The sequence below is a fragment of the Mytilus californianus genome, unplaced genomic scaffold (genome assembly GCF_021869535.1).
Source record: "Mytilus californianus isolate M0D057914Y unplaced genomic scaffold, xbMytCali1.0.p SCAF_9, whole genome shotgun sequence".
Lineage (NCBI taxonomy): Eukaryota > Metazoa > Mollusca > Bivalvia > Mytilida > Mytilidae > Mytilus > Mytilus californianus.
In genome coordinates, this window is record NW_026262745.1 from 96,724,336 (window position 1) to 96,739,262 (window position 14,927).

The following is a 14,927-nucleotide window of genomic DNA, read 5'->3' on the forward strand; positions in this document are numbered from 1 at the left end:
CTAGTTTGATACATTTTATAAAAAAATACTTTCTTCCATATTTCTTTAATATCGTTAATGTTATTAAATAATAATACGATTCACTTCAAACATGCATATGATTCTTTTTTCTAATCGATTTATTCATGTTTAAAAGCATCCCTTTATTGTCAAATAAATTTATAAATGTTGCAAAAATACAACAAAAGTTGAAAACAATGCCATTTAACTCAAATTTGTCCTTTCTTAACATCTTTAACATATGTATATTTATATACTATATATAGAATAATAACATTTGTGTTTTAGATACTGACTTTTCACGGGTAGTAACGTCGTCATATCGATGAACATTTAGTACAGTGATTTTGTCATAGTTTGTTTAAGTTGGACATGATTGTGTTAAATGTTTTTAATGACAAACAATGACATGATATAAACATTCGGATGTTTTGCTAAAGGAACTTCTGAACATAAATTCAAGCTAGTAAGTATCTTTGTGTATGGCTAATATGTTAGTACATAAATATTTGTATCATATAGTTAATAATTTGACCCAGTATAATGCTTGCGTATGTCGACATTTAAAAGATGTTATTCGTATTTTAGGCATAAAGAAAATTGATATGTTTACTGTCTTGTACATCGCATATTTCGTTATGATATAAACCTGAGGTCAATTATTCCGAAAAAATAGCTACACTTGCACACAATTTAAGATTACTGAAAATTCGGTGCCATGGTTTGGTTCAGTAGTGTCATGGTTTAGTTAATGTTCGACATGGTTCAGTTATGTGATTCTTGTCGTGTATGATGGAAGAATAACGATCAAAATAAACAGACATTGTACAACTATTGAAATACTGTTGAGAAAATATTTTCGCCAAGACATTTTTTGCGCTTTTAAGTTATTCTATCCTATTTGGAGGCAATATATTGTCGCCATTTCCTAATGTTGTTGTTTTGTTCCCATACGAGTAGATCTGAGTATCACATATGAACGTTGATCTATATATCGCTCGAGAAAATAAGTCGTCTAGCTACAGTAAAATTAAGATATTATCAGTATAGTTATCAATATAGATTGCGCGTGTATAACGAAATCACGAGGATAATATATTAATGCATTTCAGTAGCAATTTTCTTTAAAAGAAGTTTTATTTGGAAAACAAAAGGCCCTATTAAAGAAAGCACATAGTAATATATAATTAGTAGATCCGATATGATTTCCAATGAGACAACTATCTACAAGAGACCAAATGACGTACATGTTAGGTTGCCGTATGGTCTTCAACAATTAACAAAACCCATACCTCTAAGCAAGCAATAAAAGGCTCCGACAATGTAAAACAATTCAAATGAGAAAACCAACGGCCTGATTTATCTTCAAAACAATAAGAAAAAAAAAACATATATGATAAACAGAAATAAACGACATCCACTGCATATAGACTCTGGACTTAGGACAGGCGCATACAGAAAATTGCGGCGTTTAACATGTTTTTGGGCTCCTAACCCTCTCCTTGCCTTAACCTGGGCAGTGTTATAACAGCACAACTAAGAATAACCAACCATAAAAATCAGTTGAAAAGGACTTGACTGATTAGATCGATACAAAGCAAAATAACCAAGCCAAGTAAACACCAAAGACACAAAGAGTCGATCTGTGAGTATTTGCATTTACTGGAAGTTCCATGCCAATAACAACTAAAAAAAAAAAAAGGAATCCAGGACAAAACGTTACTTTTATTATATTTCTGAATGGAATTTTGCTGCCAATATTCATATTCATCCATCTTATTCTCTGCTATTAAAAACGATGATTTCTCGTCTATTCGGGTCAAAAATAAGGTCGTACACAGTTTAAATGTACTTGTACTATATAAACAAAATAATACACGTGTATCTTTGAATTTAAATCATTTTCTTTTAATTACAATCAATAATGTACATTTTCTCATACTAAATACTAGACCGACAGAGCCTTTTCTGATATTATCGAAACTTTATTGCATAAAAGAAAAAGAATGCTTAAACGGGTTAAGTACTACACAATACACTTATACAAGACAAAAACATAATCATTTCTATTTATTCGCATGAATAATTGATAAAAATGGACATTGTATCAGCCTGTTTCTAATTCGAAATTGTGATCTTTCATATATTTAAATTCGAAACTTTGAAAGTAATTTTTATAGTTATTTCATATATAGATATAGTTTATCCAAAAAATAAGTTTAAACTGTCGTCCATATTAACATTGTGTTCCGTGGAGGGTTGAAGACTGTATGGTGCCCTCTCGATATCGTTTGGTTAGTTTTGTAGTTGAGTTACTGTATCATGGGCGTATAACCCCCCACAACTCCTTTTATCCATCATATATATAATATGGTTCAAATAAAAACAACAGATGTATAGTTTGCTAGAAAAAAATAAAACAAAAATTATTTTCTTTACTAGCTGCTACGTTTGCAACTCTAAGTAGACGCCTTTAATCATTTGACTGGTAACGCAGCTCACGATATCCCCGGCAGAATCCATCATGGACATATTGAGAAAAGATTCTATGTTGTTTTTGTAATTTATTTTATCGAATGCCAGTTAAAAAGAGCAGTTGCCATATATATTCTATCTTAGGAACACATCAAAAGTAAAAATTAGATATAAGGTTTGCCGATTACGACCACCAAATATGGCTTAAAGGGCTTGTTTTCCTTCTTAGTCAATTGGTAAATTATGTAACTTCGTCTTTTTACAAGCGCCTTCAAACAAACTATTAATATTAAGGTGAAAAAAATATGTATTAATTTGGAATTAAACCATGACAAGTTTAATCAAAACCATGACGAATTTCTAGACACTTAACTGAAACATGTCAATCGCTTAACCAAACAATACCAATTTCGATATTTTGGTTATCCTGCGTTAATTTCTTAAAAACAACAATTTCAATTTAGATCGTTTGACTTACAATATAGATTCAAACCTGTTCTGTGGTTTTTATTTGCTCATTTGAAAAGAACTGAGGCAATCGTTCTGTAACTAACCTAACTAATTCATGGACAACTTATCCAAACTATGACAGAATCACTGAACTAAACGCTCCTCGATATGACGACCTTACTACCCGTGCTTTTTTAGCAAGAATATCAAGCGAGCCCGCTAGGACGAGCTGATATTTTAGCTGATGAAGTCAGTATCAAAAAATTAAATGTCATTATTCTTTTTATCGGCAATTTGTCTTGACTGTATGATTTTTTGGTTGACAATATAAAGTAAGATGAATTAGTTAGTAAAACTAGTTTTACGCGTACAAAACGTTGGAATCGTTGTTCAGTTGTATAAATGAAGTCGCGTGCATATTGTTGATAAATTGACACGGATGGAATTGAGCATATGACTTTGATGTACTGATACAAGACGTCATTGTCTAATATTTTTGAGTATCTAGACCTGTTAATGATCCTTAAAATATTAGGCTGTAATATCAAATTGAAAATGAACAAATTGCTGATTAACCCATTTCTCAGAATCATGCAATTTACTTATTTGAGATAATTGCCGATAAACCCATTTCTCAGAAACATGCAATTTACTTGTTTGTGATTTTTTGAAGTCTTTTTATTCCTTATGTCTAAATGTGGTAATGTATCTGATTTAACTGCACGCAAAACTGTTCAATGATTGGTTTAATTTAATCTAATTTGACAAATCAATTGTTCGATGATTGATTACTTAACAAACACGGAAACATTCACAAAGTTGCTAAGCACAAAGACATCTGTCAGCTTGGGGGCACAATCTAAAAGAAAACATAATTTGCACTATATAGGTGTATTCAATACATATATTGCTTACTTTTAAGCTGATGAAAGGTTTCAATTAAATTCATTATTTCACTATAAATTTATTATTGTGTCAACGTCCGGTCTATGTTTTTGTTTTATGTTTTTCTGCATTGTATCCATCTGGTGAGTTAAGCCTTTTTCAACTGATTTTTATTGATTGTTCTTATGTTGTGCTGTTCCAGGTTATGGGGAGGTTTGAGCGCTCACAAACATGTTTAATCCCGCCTCATTCTTTATGTGCCTGTCCAAAGTCAGAAACCTGTAGTTCAGTGGTTGTCGTTGGTTCGGGTCTGTCATATTTGTTTTTCCGTTAATTGTTTTGTTATAAATTAGGCCGTTAGCTTTCTCAATTGAATTGTTTCATATTTTTCATGTCAGGGCCTTTTATAGCCGTCTATACGGTATGGGGTTTTTTCATTATTGAAGGCCGTACGGTTGTCTATAATCGCTTACATCCACTTTATTTGAATTTTGGTGGATAGTTGTCTCGTTGGCAATCATACCTCATCTCCTTATTTTTATATCCAACTCTTGGTCATGTTTCAAACGAAATATTAATTGAATAATTGTGAAATGGAATTAGCATATACATGTACTGGTGAAACCAATAACTTACCAAACCGCTTAGAATAATGAGATCAATTTGTTCTAATGTCCATTGTCCGACAAACACTTTTCTGCTTAAAAACTTTACCAGGAACCGGATCAAAGCCGAACCTTATAATGCCCAATGATGTCACGATAAACTTGCAGAAATTCAAAAGTGCTGTCAGTAGACAGGACAGGTCTTCAAACATATACTTGACTACCGGTCAATCGGTCGAAACATTGAGCGAGTAACAGGTTTGAGAAAAATATAAATTTTTTCAACACTAACTATTTCATAAATAATTTTATATTATAGAACAGAAAATTAATATTATTTTTATAAATCAACAAATCAGAAGACGGAAGATGATTTTTTCAAAATTCGTCAAAATCTCTACTTGGGGTTGTAAATATTAACGGTATAAAAATAGTTATATTTGACTTCCATACGCGTGTTTTCATCAACTTGATATTTGTTTTCTCAAAAGTATGGACTTATTATTCGGGGCTAAATATGGCCCTTACCGAACTCACTCCTTTTTTTTTTTAGACATACAGCTTATTGTTCTCTAGCATTTTGATTCTTCTTGTGATTCATATTGGACGATGGAATTTAGTCGCTAGCTTGAATTTTATTAATTACAGGTCACCAAAGGGCCTTCAACAATGATCAAAACCCATACCCTAAAAAAGCTATAAAAGACCCCGATATGACAAAATGTGAAACAACTCAAAGGACTGATCTTTACCATAGTAAACAACAATACACTAAAAATAATTCTAGCAAGCAGAAACTAACAATAACAATTGGATTACATGCTTTTGGTTTAGAATAGACACATAAAAAATGACACGCTCTATGAAATATGTCAAACTCGGCATTACTAAATTATACATTAGTTTTCTCCAAAATTATAGAAAAGTACGAAAAGTACTTGAATGTGCAATAATTATATTGGTTCTTTTATGATGTTGCAAAGGTTCTATTGGCTTAAATGCAGTACAGAATTGGGAACATGTCCCCGACAGTAGAAGATATTAAATACGGAATATGGGGATTATATTACAGTATGGGATTCAAACCCCGATCAACAATAATGCTTCGTTTTGGCGTAATTTATGATACTGTGAAGTACTTTTTAGAATAGTTAAGCTTGTAAGTCATTACCTTTAACAGTTTTCAACAATCATAGTTATGTTTCCTGAATTATAAATCATTTAAATATTTTTCTATTTCAAGGTGTTTTATTGAGAATATGAGAACTATATACCTTTTACATTTTGGCGTATTTGTTGCCTTTAAACTGGTTTCGGTTTCTGGTTGGTTTGATAAAAACTTCAATGTGTTCTTCCAAACCGTTTCCGAATTAGTTCGAAACCAAAATTGGTTAGAAAATTGTTTTTTTTAAACGGTTTCCTTTACTAATCAAACTTACTCATGTAGTTTGAACTTTTCAACAAACCACTATCAAAACTTTTGATTATTTTTCAGTACCATTAACGTTACTGGTTTTAAACCAAACAAGAAACACTGTAGAAACCGTAACCTTACACTGAAACTAGTTAGAATACAACAGATTTACTCTTAAATTGCAATGTTGCATTGTCTTGTGACAAAATTGTAGGCTTGTAAAATAAAAAAATCTTATCAAAGATACCAGGCTGATAAGTAAGTATTGTAAGGGCACCCTAATTCTGGTTTCAGTTCTTGGTTCTTAGGAAACGGAAAACATGCATTAATCATAAGTTTATTGTTGAGTGTTCTCATTACACACTATAAACAGAGCGAAAGATTAAACAGAAGATGATATCTAAGTTTTTCAACATCAAAATATACAATGCAGCAATAAGAACTGTGTAATTTGAATTGCAATGCATTCCAAATGCTAATTTTTGATTTCATTCTGATAACCGCAGCAATAATCTCGTGGTAGCATACTCATTCTAAACACGAGAGGTCATGGGTTCAATCCCCGTACAGGTCAAGCCAAAGACTTTACAATTGGTTCCCCTCTTAGCACATGGCATTCAGGAGTAAGAGCAAAGGCTGGTCGACTCAATTCAGAATAAAGTGTCCGGGTAGGTTAAAATATCTTCCTGTGGACTGTTACTTTGTGATCTAGCACGTAAAAATTAGTATTATTTTCATTGCATGATAAAAAGAAGAAAAGAAAAAAAAAATAAACAAATCAAGCAAACAAAAACTGTATAATAATGACGGCACTTATGTTGCTCAAAGGAGATTTTCCCCCATTTATCTTATTTTGTCATTTATCATTATTATTATTATTATTATCATTATTATTTTTCTTATTCTTATTCTTATCTCATATTATTATTATTATCAATATTATTATTATTTTTATTATTATTATTATTATTTTTATTATTATAATTATTAGTAGTAGTATTATAATTACTATTATTATTATTATTATTATTATTATTAATATTATTATTATTATAATTATTATGTTTATTATTATTATTATTATTATTATTATTTTTATTATTTTTATAAGCATTACTATTACTTTTATTAGTATTATTATTATTATTATTATTATTAACATTTTGTATCAAGTTTATAATCAAGTCCTATCAAATCGAAGGTATTAAACTCAATGAGGAGTAGAAATATGGCAATAATGAAATAAAATAAATAAGGCAAATATGTACTAATAGGCGAGTGACATTTTTCAAAAAGCCTCTTAGTTACGGACTTAAATGCACCCATCTAACACACGGCTGTATTATATATCATTCGAAAGCTTATTATCTGTACTTTCTGTTTTGCCCGGTCGTCAAAAAATCAAACTGTGTAATTTCCGTCGAATCAAGGTCAAAGGTCAAGAAAAAACATTCCAAATTTTTGCGATAATTAAACAAAAACCCATTTTCTGGTTCTTGGACGATAAAATTTTCAGAAAGAGCATATGAACCATATATAATATGATACAGTAATTTCAAATGAAACAAAAATTTAAAGGCTAGTTGCTCAATATTTCCCGGAAATTGCAATTCTTAACAAATCCTACAAAATTGAGAACAATGCTCCAAAAGCAAAATATATCTTGGGGGGTCGATATTTGTATGCTTAAAAATCAAATAAATGTATGGTTTGTAGGTCAAGGAATATTTTTTTAATAATTTTAAGATGCAGTTACTACATATTGTTCATGGAACAGCCTTCTATTAAGTGTTCGCAGTTGCCCAAAGTACTGCCTTCTGCGAATAGCGATCATTTTGTTTTTCTATGTTTAGATAGCACATCGCTAATTGTCAATGTCAGGGAGGACAATAATTTTCAATAATGAAAGAAGGGGTATTTAAAGTTCAAAAAGAAATATACGAGCTAATTGAGATAAAAATATGTTGTTTTTTTCGAAGTCGAACTTATTTAACTTTTGAATTTGCGACTAAATCGGTAGCAACATTGAAATAAGTAACCAGCTTTTTGAAACACTTGGTTGGCTCTTGCGTGATACAATTGAACAAGATATAATGCTGCAGCTTTTTGTTTTGTTTAAAAACGTGTTAGATGTGTTAAGAAGTGGGGTGAACTCTGTGCTCCAGAAGAGTAAGCATATCCTGCTCCACATGTGGCATCCGTCTTTTGGTTCATGGTTTAGAAGCTTCCTTGTGAGCAACAACCCACTATCAATGAAATCATGAAAGTAAATGTAAGCTCTGGAATATCGTATCAACTCGGAGATATGTACTCAATATGCAGGCACTTCTGAAATGTTGCTACATTGAAATGGAAAGTTCACAATTGTGAAGCTGAAAGCATCTGTTTTGTCGTAAAGTTTTGTTCTCAACCGATCCTCATCGTTAATTTCTAGATGTAAGTCAAGAAATGTGGTAAACTTAACTGTATCTGTTGTGCCTTTTTTCGATGGGATATATGCGTTCAACGTAATCACAAACTTTGCATGATTCAGTGAGAGGACATCATCTATACAGTGGAAAGTGAAGTTTAAAGATAGTGGTAGCTTCTTTTCATTCGTCCTAAGAAGCTCTTGTTTGAAGTCAGCCTCATATGAACAAGGGAACAAGTCATTCAGGCTATTCAGGAAGTCTAGTTGTAACTAGAATCATTGCGAGTTTATAGATTTTGTTCCAACAAAATTATTCTTTTTCGATGAATTTGTGCATGTAAACAATGAACAATGCAGTTTAAACAGACAAGTTTTCTAATTTGTATACTAGTAAGTAAATTCTTTGAAATTTCAATTTTCATTTTCTTTCATTTATTTTTATGCCCCACTTAGGGGCATTGTGTTTTTCGGTCTGTTTGTCCGTTCGTTAGTCCGTTCGTCCGTCCTTCCGTCTGTCCCGTTTCAAGTTAAAGTTTTTGGTCAATGTAGTTTTTGATGAAGTTGAAGTCCAATTAACTTGATATGATCTTTCTAATTTTAATGCCAAATTAGAGTTTTGAACCTAATTTAACGGTCCACTGAACATAGAAATTGATAGTGCGAGTGGGGCATCCATGTACTATGGACACATTCTTGTTGTCTATATTGTTTACTTCTTATGTATGGTTGACATTGTATAAATAAAACGTCTTTTCACTACATCAATGTTTATAATGAAATTACAAATCCAATAATAAGAAAAGTTAAAACATTTATTTATTTTAGTCTGGCAGGCAGTTACAATGTACATCGTCCCCTTAGTTTCCAGCAATAGTATGATGCTCGCATATATTTTTTCACTTTAAATGTTTTCATATTCTTAGGAATTTTGTTTCGTCAATCATATATTGACTTCATAGAATGTTTTAAAAGGAAGAAGTGCTTAAAAGCTGTGTTTCCGCAGATGGCGGTATTTTGGGCAATGTTATGAGTTGTTAAGATTTGCTGCTTGATTAGAAGTAAGCATAATTATAGGAAATTGATGATGTCAAAAACTTCTTTAACACTAACTACAGGGTTTTACTTAGTTTTAAGTGATAAGAAGTGGCATTAGAAACAAAAATTTTGGTTTTTTCTCATTTTGTTATTCATGAAACATGTGCTGTCTATAACAAAAACACGCTTTAAAAATTTGAAAATGCGTTTGATAAGTGACTGTAAATCTCTCTGCTAAAAGTTTAAATTGATTGCATACATGATTTTATTATATAGAAGTCAGAATATACAATAAAGTTGACATCTTGGAAAATATGCACTTATTTGTCCTTGGCCTTTGATAATGATTTCACGGAAAATGCACAGTACGAATTTTTGACGACCGGGCAAAACGCTATAAAGTCAAACCGACAACAACAGTGTATAAACTAGATTTAGAAAAGGGAGGCGAAGGGGTCCGCCGAAAATTTTGCTAATGGAAAAATGTGAAAAAAGCCACATCGAATTGACATCTATGACAAAAAATTTTGTCAGATATAAGATTCATGTTTTTTCTTTACAGATATATATTAAGTGAAATAAGAATTGTTCCACCAGAAATGAAATTAGGGCTAGAGGCCATCAAGCTTTTGTTCAGTGGAATTGTATTTTGGGTTATATATCAAGTGGTTTATTTGAAAGGTAGTAGTATTTATAGGCGGTGTAAGAACGTTAATAAGAATGCTGCTATTATTGCACTTGAAAATGAGGTTTCTGGAATAAACGCTCATTAATCAAAGTTTTGATAGCAAATTTCTCAACTGTCAAAGAGGATAGAAATGAAAAGTATCTAAACAAAACATCAAAAAGTGTTAAAAACCTTGTTCTTGCGTACAATTATATAATTTAGTAAAAGAAGAAGGTTGACGGTCACATAAACACTTGTTGAACGCAAGGAAATTGGTAATACGTGTTAAAAAATTTATATAAAGACAGAAACGCTTTAAAAGGTTTCATTCGGTCGAGTTGTAAAAGTCAAGCCAAACTTACAAGAAATTTAACGCACTATTAAAAGTACAAAAGAATATAAAGTTTTATAAGTGGTTGTTATCCAGCGAATTAACAAAACATTAAAAGTCAGAAACTCCGATCAAATCAGCATGATAAAATAGACTTTAATCAGTCAGTCAGATAAAGCATTCCTAAAGGCATTCCTAAACAACGTTTGAGTGTATTTTTCTCAACAGGTTTGTTTCGTATCGACGTTCAGCTCCGAATCCGTTTCAGATGGTCACATGCAAAATAAATAGGTTTTCATCCAAATGTGATCCAACTGGACAAAATGCATAGCTTATCTTTTTAACTCTATAATTTTATAAAGGAGTTCATTGAGGTTAAAGGTTGTCATCCAAGTATAAGTTTTGGTTAGAAATGTGGATTTCCTGAACGTAATGATCTCACTGTTTTAATGCTCTGAAAATTTCCGAAAATGTTCTTATAATTCATAAACGTAAGCAAGAATCACCAAAAATACTGGAAAGCACAACACCAACCACAAACACCTGTCCTTAAAAAAAAACCCCAGACATACAAACAGAGACATACAAACAGAGACAAACGATTAACAACGAACAACACACGATCCAGATATCCTGATGTGATACAAACACAACATGTGGTAGACTTAAACCTATATCTTATCCTATAGGCTCTACAAAATTTGATTATTATTTTTTTTAAATATGTTGGTTTGCAATTGTAATAAATAAAAGTTCACTGAAGGGGGTTGCGCTTCTATTACGATTAATCTATATGCAGCTGCTCTATATTTTCAATTTTACGGATAAGATTTGTTTCCTTTCCTTTTTATTTAATATGTTGCTTGCTTGTTATACGGTTTGTGAGGTTGTAGTGTCCTGGTTTCTTATCTTTTCAGATACCCAGATATATGAATGTGATCCACTTTTGTCAACTAAAACATCAAACAGTATTCATGGTGACATTCCTCTTATATATGTAATAACTGCAACATATAACCGGCTCGTCCAAAGAGCCGAACTGACTCGTCTTTCAAATGCCTTCCGATTAGTAAAACGGCTACATTGGATTGTTGTTGAACACGATGATCAAATTAGTTTGAATATACAGAAACTTCTGAACTCATCTGGAATTATCTTTACATATTTTGCCCAAGAAAAAAGTCAGAACAAAACCAATCAATCGGATCAAAAGAATGCTGGGCTTGATTGGATAATGACCAATCATAATGCAGACCAAGCTGTGGTCTATTTTGCAGATGACGACAATTCATATGATATACAAATATTTGAAGAGGTAAGAACTGTTTGATAGTTTGCCTTTCTGAATTCAAAGTATTTTAGATAATTTCATTGTTTGGACCACATTTGAAAACAACGTTCCGTCATTGATTGAATTACAATTGTCTAGGACGTAGTTAGCCCATCACAACGTTTTGATGTACGCTTTTGCATTTTTTACCCAGATTGCATTAGAGTATGAAATGATGAATTACGGATTGCGTGTTACGGGATTACAAAAAAAAAAAAAAAAAAAAAAATAAAAAAAACACCTATTTGGAAATTTTTAGATATAAAGATAAAAACATGTAGTATGGTTGTAAATAAGACAAGTATCAACCAAAGACCAAATGACGTAGATGTAAGCGACTTTAGGTCACCGTTAGGCCTTCAACAATGAGAAAAACCGATAGTATAGAAAGCTAAATAGATCCGGACATGAAAAAATATAATACAATTTAAATCGGAAAATCAACGGCCTGATTTATGAACAAAACAATAAACGAACACAAATATAGAATACAATGATGAACGACAACGACTGAATTACAGTCACAAGCAGAATCCGTCGAGGCTAAAATTGACTGCGAGCGATCAATCAACCGCCTAACCTAGGACAGTTGTGTAACAGCACAACATAAGCACAAACTGTAAAAGTCAGTTGTTGAAAAAGGAGGCTTGACTCATCAAATCGACACAAAAAGCAACTAACAAAAACAGAAAAGACACAAAGTAGCGATCTAATAGTACTTGCAGTTACTGAAAGATAATTCAATAACAACTAATAGATACAATATTACACATAGATAGACTAAAATATCAATCAGTACACATCCAATGAATTTAGTTTATAACGACTTCATTCAACAGTTTGAGAAAATTATGACCTTGTGCAATGCCAAAATATACAATCAACATGATATATGACCGTAAGTGGTGAAATTTCGTAGTAATACATATTTAGTGGTTTAATTTATTAATGACAAAATCAGTGTTAGTACAGACAATAACAATATTTGAAGAGATTATGACAGTATTAAATTGATGAAGGATCGATAAGTGTACATGAATCTAATTTTAAGAACTCTATAACAACATCCTCGTAAAATTAGGATGTGGTATCATGTTTGTTATACGTTTTCTACAGATAAAGTTAAACTTCCAAATCAAACCTTTGTATCAATGAAAGAATTTAGTAAAGGTTTTATATATAAGTAATGTGCGGTAACGACATTCCTGAGTTTATGACTTACCATTGATGTATAAATTACGTTTATTGAAATATATAGCCTCACTACAGATGCGGGCATAGAAAACGAGTTGGGATAAATAAACACCGTATGATTGCGTCAAAGGAACCTCACCATCTAAAAAAGGAAAATTAACAAAAGGGAACGAAAATCGTTCCTTTTGTAGTCACATAATTCTTTAGAATTTCCCGTATGAAACTGAATTATCTAAATCATGGAAAGGACTTTTATTGCTGTTCATTTTAGATGTGTTTAAAAAGTAAGTTCCACTGGCTAAATTTTCGCCAGTATATTTAGAGAATTCTTGATATTTAACGCAATTATAACATCAAGGTAACAGCAAATGTTGTTGATAAATTATCCAAATTAAATAGAATTTAGGCATATCTTTACTGAAAGGTTTTACTAGTTCGCATTGGAAAAGATGAAAAAGAGAAAAGATCTTTTCTTAAACTTTCCTTTGCCAACAAAGGTCTCGATGGCGTCAACTTAGGCAATATCCTTCATCATAAATTAGTTCAGTCGAAAATACCTCCTTATTTTAAAGATCAGTCTGTACCAATAATTTCTTATACCTATACCAAACCAATTGCAACTAAAATTTTCAATTACGAACACGTTTTGCAGGATCTCAACATTTACGACTTCAAGTCTAAACCTCCTGATTGCACCTGTGCTAGTTCCCAATTAACATATAATCCGGCTGGCCACGTTATTACCGGAGACCTCAACATTGTCAATAACACTTCCCTGCAAAATTTGTTATCCAAAGGTCCGAAATCTCGTGAGCCTAAATCCATCAATTGGAAATACAACTTCAAAATACTGATGGATTCAGTCGAGGATTATGCAAGGCAATGGGCTTAACGCGAGAAAGAAGACGTAGATACTCTTTCCGAATGGATTAAGGCTGTGAAGTCGTTAATACAAATCCGAATTAAGAAACTAAATGGGCATATCAATACCCACGCTACATCAATTTTTAAAGACCCAAATGTTGCAAAACACTTGACCTACCTCCATGACACATATGTTGTTGTCCCCGCAGATAAAGCCCCAAACAACATCGTTTTTGTGTGTAAATATCATTACATAAACTGCTTGATAAATGAATTAGGTATTGACAATTCACTTGGAAACTCAACATATACCTTCACGACACTTCCCAAAGAGGAAATCCTGGATAATCATAGGTCTGTTCTATGTTCCTTTGGAATTTCAACCAAAGATGAAGAACTGGATCGTTCATCACTGTATTGGATACCTTAACTACATAACTGTCCTTACAAACAACGGTATATTGCTGGGTCTTCCAAGTGCTCCACGAAACCTCTATCTAAATTATTAACATCTATTTTATCAGCAATCAAAGCCGGGCTCCAATGTTATTGTGAAACTGCCTATTCTAGAGGTGGCGTGAATCCGATGTGGTTACTAAAAAATTCCAAAGATCTTTTAGAATACATACAATCTAAGACTCTCTCATCTTGCAATAGTATTAAAACATTTGACTTTTCTACACTTTACACAAGTATTCCCCATTCCAAACTAAAAGACAAATTGAAAGAGTTGGTATTACTTTGTTTCATTAAAAAGAATGGCAAACGTAGATACAAGTATCTTGTCTTGGGGAGGGATAAATCCTACTTTGTAAAGAATCACTCTGATTCAAACAAAAAATTCTCTGAAACTGACATCATCACGATGCTTGATTTCTTGATTGACAACATATTTGTTACGTTTGGAGGACGTGTTTTTCAACAGACTGTCGGAATTCCAATGGGAACCAATTGTGCCCCTCTTCTTGCCGACTTGTTTCTTTATTATTATGAGGCTGACTTCATACAGGAACTTCTTAGGAAGAAAGATAAGAAGTTAGCAATATCCTTTAACTCTACGTTCCGCTATATAGATGATGATCTCTCACTAAATAATACAAAATTTGGTGACTATTTTGATCGAATCTATCCCATCGAACTAGAGATAAAGGATATCACAGATACAGTTAAGTCTGCCTCATATCTTGACTTACATCTAGAAATTGACAATGAGGGTCGGTTGAAAACAAAACTTTACGACAAAAGAGACAATTTCAGCTTCCCAATT

At 32.0% G+C, this 14,927-nt stretch overlaps 1 pseudogene; it reads left to right on the forward strand.

Moving 5' to 3' along the window:
• The window catches only part of LOC127714067 (proton channel OtopLc-like), a 112,972-nt pseudogene that overhangs the window by 90,521 nt on the left and 7,524 nt on the right, over positions 1-14,927 (forward strand).